The sequence below is a fragment of the Rhinoraja longicauda genome, chromosome 1 (genome assembly GCF_053455715.1).
Source record: "Rhinoraja longicauda isolate Sanriku21f chromosome 1, sRhiLon1.1, whole genome shotgun sequence".
Classification (NCBI taxonomy): Eukaryota; Metazoa; Chordata; class Chondrichthyes; order Rajiformes; family Arhynchobatidae; genus Rhinoraja; species Rhinoraja longicauda.
Genome location: NC_135953.1, coordinates 81,460,900 through 81,466,797, shown reverse-complemented (window position 1 = coordinate 81,466,797; position 5,898 = coordinate 81,460,900).

The following is a 5,898-nucleotide window of genomic DNA, read 5'->3' as shown; positions in this document are numbered from 1 at the left end:
TAACATAAGGCAGAACAGCCTTGGGCCTAATGCATGCTTTTATATTTGTTTAAAATTGCTCCTTCTGGGCCTTGGGTGGAAGAAAATGTACCCCTGCTGTTCTTTCCAAAACAGAGAACCTTGCTCCTTTCTATACACTGCTCCTTTTGAGGTTTAATGACCAGGTTTCCAGAGGCTTCAGGGCCATTATTAATGTGCCCACAATCTAATGATTTCCACAGCCTCAGGTGCACCAGGAAAGAACGTCACCAGCTTCTACACCAAGAAGCCAGGTTAATGCCATAGACTACTCTACAAGGTTAAGGTAGAGTCATAGAGATTTACAGCATAGAAACAGGCTCTTTGGCCCACCTTGTTCATGCTGACCAATCCAGCAAAGGTGATGGGATATTCAGAGGTGTCTGGCCAGCCACATTGCAAGTTTGTAATTCAATGCAAAGCTTTTGTCAAACTCAAAATATCTAAATAAACAATATTGTTCTAGGTATTGAAAATGTATTAAACCACTTGATGTTATCTTTGATCTGAAAAGTATAAAATCTTGATATACTTTGAGATTGGGAGATTCAGCCGAGTGTATCTCCAAGTGAATGTCTGTTTCTGTTGACAAATAAAGACTTTTATTTCAACCAGCCTCCAAATAACTCAGTTCAAATGGTCACAATATCATACACCTGTACTCCCAGGTCTCTACAACACCCTCCAGGGCTCTATTATTTACTATAAGTCCTGCCCTGATTTGACATACCAAAGTGCAACATCTCACTCTCGGCAAATTCCATTCCCTATCCCACCTTTCTTGTTGATCTAGATCCTGGTGTAAACTTTGATAACCTTTTTCACTGTCCACTATGCCTCCAATTTTGGTATCATCTGCAAATTTACAAGCAATGTTAACTACACTGTCATCCAAATCATTAATGTAGATAAGAAACAGCAGTGGACCCAGCACTGACCCCTCCGGCATTCCACTGGACATAGGTCTCCAAACAGAAATGCAACTAAGCTTTCACTCCCTCTTCCAAGCCTGTTTCTCAATTTCCCAAATGTACTGGAGGACAGAGGATCTAGGGAGACAGAGGAACTGAAAGAAATTTGCAGTAGGCGAGAAATAGTATTGGGTAGACTGATGGGACCGAAGGTTGATAAATCCCCAGGGCCTGATGGTCTGCATCCCAGGGTACTCAGGGAGGTGGCTCGAGAAATAGTGGACGCATTGGTGATCATTTTGCAATGTTCAATAGATTCAGGATCAGTTCCTGTGGATTGGAGGATAGCTAATGTTATCCCACTTTTCAAGAAAGGAGCGAGAGAGAAAACGGGGAATTACAGACCAGTTAGCTTGACATCGGTGGTGGGGAAGATGCTGGAGTCAATTATTAAAGAGGTAATAACGGTGCATTTGGATAGCAGTAAAAGGATAAGTCCACGGCAGCATGGATTTATGAAAGGGAAATCATGCTTGACTAATCTTCTGGAATGTTTTGAGGATGTAACAAGTAAAATGGATGAAGGGGAGCCAGTGGATGTAGTGTATCTAGACTTTCAGAAAGCCTTTGATAAAGTCCCACACGGGAGATTGGTGAGCAAAATTAGAGCACATGGTATTGAGGGTAGGGTGTTGACATGGACAGAGAATTGGTTGGCAGACAGGAAGCAAAGAGTAGGAGTAAACGGATCCTTTTCAGAATGGCAGGCAGTGGTGAGTGGAGTGCCACAAGGCTTGGTGTTGGGGCACAATATATATGTTTACCATATATATTAATGATTTGGATGAAGGAATTAGAAGTAACACTAGCAAGTTTGTGAATGACACAAAGCTGGGTGGCAGTGTGATCTGCGAAGATAATATTAGGAGGTTGCAGAGTAACCTGGACAGGTTGAGTGAGTGGGCAGATGCATGGCAAATGCAGTATAATGTTGATAAATGTGAGGTTATCCACTGTTATGTATTTGTGCTGGAATCGGACTCAGAATAAAACTCGGAACACACGTATTTAAACGTGCTGTTGTCATGTTATTGCCATCTTGAGTCTCCCCCGGGCATGCATACAATCGTGCAAGTCATTCAATATGCATATCATATTCTTATACGCAACACTCCTCCCCCTTTAACTTGGATGCAGGTAACACAATTTCATCTTCACTATATATATGATCTTTTACACAAATCCATACTCTGTGACACCAAAACTTATGACATTTCTTTTCCAAAACTTAGCTTGTAATTCCTTGAAATTACACCCATCACTTAACTGCCGAAGCTTTGCTAGGAACTGAGGGATTGTTTCATTTGCTTGTGTGCAGGTATAGAATCGATATATTTGCACTATTTCTGTTGGTTTTGGCGAGAAATGAGCAATTAAAGCATCCTTACATTCCTGATACGTTTTACTTGCAGGCTTAGCTGGCTGCAGCAATGCATGTTGGGTGTGGTAACCCTTGCTTCCTAAACCTGTAAAGAACAATGCTCTTTTCTTCTCTTCTGATGTGATATCGTTTGAAGTGAACCAAGCTTCTAAGACTTCAGTCCATTCCTCAAAAGTATAACCAGATTCTAACTGGGGCACATTCCCAACGATTGGATTAGCCGTGGTTAAACTATTAATACTCGGTTACACAACAACACTATGTAACTCAATACAGTCACCACTTCACATGCATTTGACCAATTACTTGGCGTAACATTCATTCATATATAACACTGCACAATCGATCAACTCAACCATTAGATCGATTACTAACTTAGGACCAAATCTTGGTTCTAATAGCTTATTTGAGATATTCTCAATTCTAACGTTAGTCTATCATATTTCACGCCATATACATGCATGCACAAAATATGTCACATCGATTTATTTTCATCAATGATCAATACCAACTGAGTTCATTAAGTCCAGATCTTGCTACGATGAATTCACCGGTCGACTTGACTGTAGACCAAACTGTCTCTGGACTCAGGTGAATCTGTGACTTCTCAGGCTGGCCTCCTGGGCTGGCTTTGCTGGCTGATGCTACTGCTGGCACCATCTCACTTTCAGGCTAGGCGACGTTACTGGCTGGGCGACAGAGTCGACCTACGGCTGGGCTAGTTGACCACATCAGGGCTGCACCGCTTAAAGATGTGTCGTTCTAACGTTATCACCGGCGCTGGTCTGCTCTCGGATACTCGGATACTCGGATACTCGGCTTCTCGTCGTCGGTGGCGGTTGCTGGTGACAAGATGGCGGCGGCTGGACTTGGGCCATGGGCTGCACAGCACTGGAAACTCAATAATTCTCATGCTCTGCCAATTCACTGGCAGTGTCGCGTATAGTTCGTTACTGGCAAGTTTAGCACGTTACTGGCAAGCAAACACGATTGATGTTCTGCTGGCTATAGGCTGATTCGATGAGCTGCGCTGCACGGCTGCAGTACTGCTTGTACGGTAGGTTGCATCGATGGAGTGACGTTCCATGATTCCAGTCCAAAATTTGCGGCAAAGTTTCCAAATACATAACGCGTCATTAACTTTATGTCCGGTCGTGAGAAAAGCTTCAAATTAACCGCAATACTGTTCCTGTTAGATTCCTCTACTGTTCCTGTTAGAGGAATCCCATCCTCGTCGCCAAATTGTTATGTATTTGTGCTGGAATCAGACTCAGAATAAAACTCGGAACACACAAGTATTTAAACGTGCTGTTGTCATGTTATTGCCATCTTGAGTCTCCCCCGCTCATGCGTACAATCGCGCAAGTCATTCAATATGCATATCATATTCTTATACACAACATCCACTTTGGTGGCAAGAACAAGGAGGCAGATTATTATCTCAATGGTGTCAGATTAGGAAAAAGGGAAGTGCACCGAAACCTGGGTGTCCTTGTAAACCAGTCACTGAAAGTAAGCGTGCAGGTACAGCAGGCAGTGAAGAAAACTAATGCCATGTTGGCCTTCATAACGAGAGGATTTCAGTATAGGAGTAAAGAGGTTCTTCTGCAGTTGTATCGGGCCCTGGTAAAACCACATCTGGAATATTGTGTACAGTTTTGGTCTCCTAATTTGAGAAAGGACATCCTTGTAATTGAGGCAAAGATTGAAAAGATTAGGCTTGTATTCACTGGCATTTAGAAGGATGAGAGGGGGTCTTATAGAGACATATAAAATTATAAAAGGACTGGACAAGCTAGATGCACGAAAAATGTTCCCAATGTTGGGCGAGTCCAGAACCAGGGGCCACAGTCTTAGAATAAAGGGGAGGCCATTTAAAACTGAGGTGAGAAGGAACATTTTCACCCAGAGAGTTGTGAATTTGTGGAATTCTCTGCCAAAGAGGGCTGTGAAGGCCAAATCACTGGATGGATTTAAGAGAGAGTTAGATAGTGCTCTCGGGGCTAGTGGAATCAAGGGATACGGGGAGAAGGCAGGCATGAGTTATTGATTATGGATGATCAGCCATGATCACAATAATGGTGGTGCTGGCTTGAAAGGCCGAATGGCCTCCTCCTGCACCTATTTTCTATCTTTCTATGTTTTTAATCCAATTGGCTAGGTCGCCTAGGATTTCATGTGACTTAACCTTCCAGACTGGACTACCATGTGGGACCTAGTCAAAGCCTTTGCTAAAGTCCATGCCAACACCATTCACTGCCCTGCTCTCATAAAACTACTTGGTGACCTCGTGAGACATAATACCTCTGTACAAGACCATGGTGAACCAACCCTAATCAGTCATGCCCATCCAAATCCTGGTAAATCCTGTCGCCAGGAATCCTCTTTGACAACTTTCCCATGCTGACAACAGCTCATCCACCTATAGTTCCATGGCTTCTCCTTGCTGCTCCTCTTAAATAACGCTACAACATTAGACACCCGTCAATCTTCCAGAACTTCACCTGTGATGAAGATGATGCAATATCTCTGCAATGGTCTCCACTATTTCCTCCCTAGCTTCCCACAAGGTCTGAGGGTGTTCTTGGTCAGGCCTTAGTTTAGTTTAATATTGTTTATTATTGTCATGTGTACTGAGGTACAGTGAAAAGCTACTGTTTGTGTGCTATCCAGTCAAAGCAGACTATACATGATTACAATCAAGCCATCCACAGTGTGTAGATAAGGGATAAACGCTACAACAATTACTGCAAATATATAACACTGAAGTCTGATAAAGTCCAATTAAAGATAGTCCAACAGTCTCCAATGAGTTATATGGGAGGTCAGGACCACACCAGGGTGAGAGGACCGTTCAGTTGCCTGATAACCACTGGGAGAAATTGTTCCTGAACCTGGTGGTATATGTTTCAAACTTCTATACATGCTGCCCAATGGGAGAGGGGAGAAGTGGGAGTGACTGGGGTGAAACTGGTCCTTGATTATGCTGGAGGTCTTGCCGAGGCTGTGTGAAGTGTGGAGTCCGAGGCTGTGTGAAAATCCTTGGGGATTTATCCACCTTACTTCACTTTAAAACTGCCAATATCTCCTCTTTAGTCATTTGTATATGATCTAACGGAGCAGTACTCATGTCCCCCAGTTCCTCAGCTTCCATAAAATGGATGAGAAATGTTCATTTAATAATCCCTTTCCTGCCACATCTTGTGACTCTACACAAATACTGCCACACTAAACTTTAAGGATACCTATTATTTCCCTAGCCACCCTTTTACTCTTAATATATCTGCACAATCTCTTAGGATTTTGCTTTTTCTTACCTGCCAAATACATTTCATGTTTTTGTTTTTGCTCTCCTGATTGCCTTACTAAGAGTACCCCCACACTTCCTACACTGGTGGAGAGATTTGTTTGTTCCTTACTGCCTAAATCTGACATATGCTGCTTTTTTGATGGATTTGTCTTTCTATAAAATTAGGAAAAATTAAGAATGGATACAGGGAGAACATTTCCACTTCTGCGAAGAGTTCA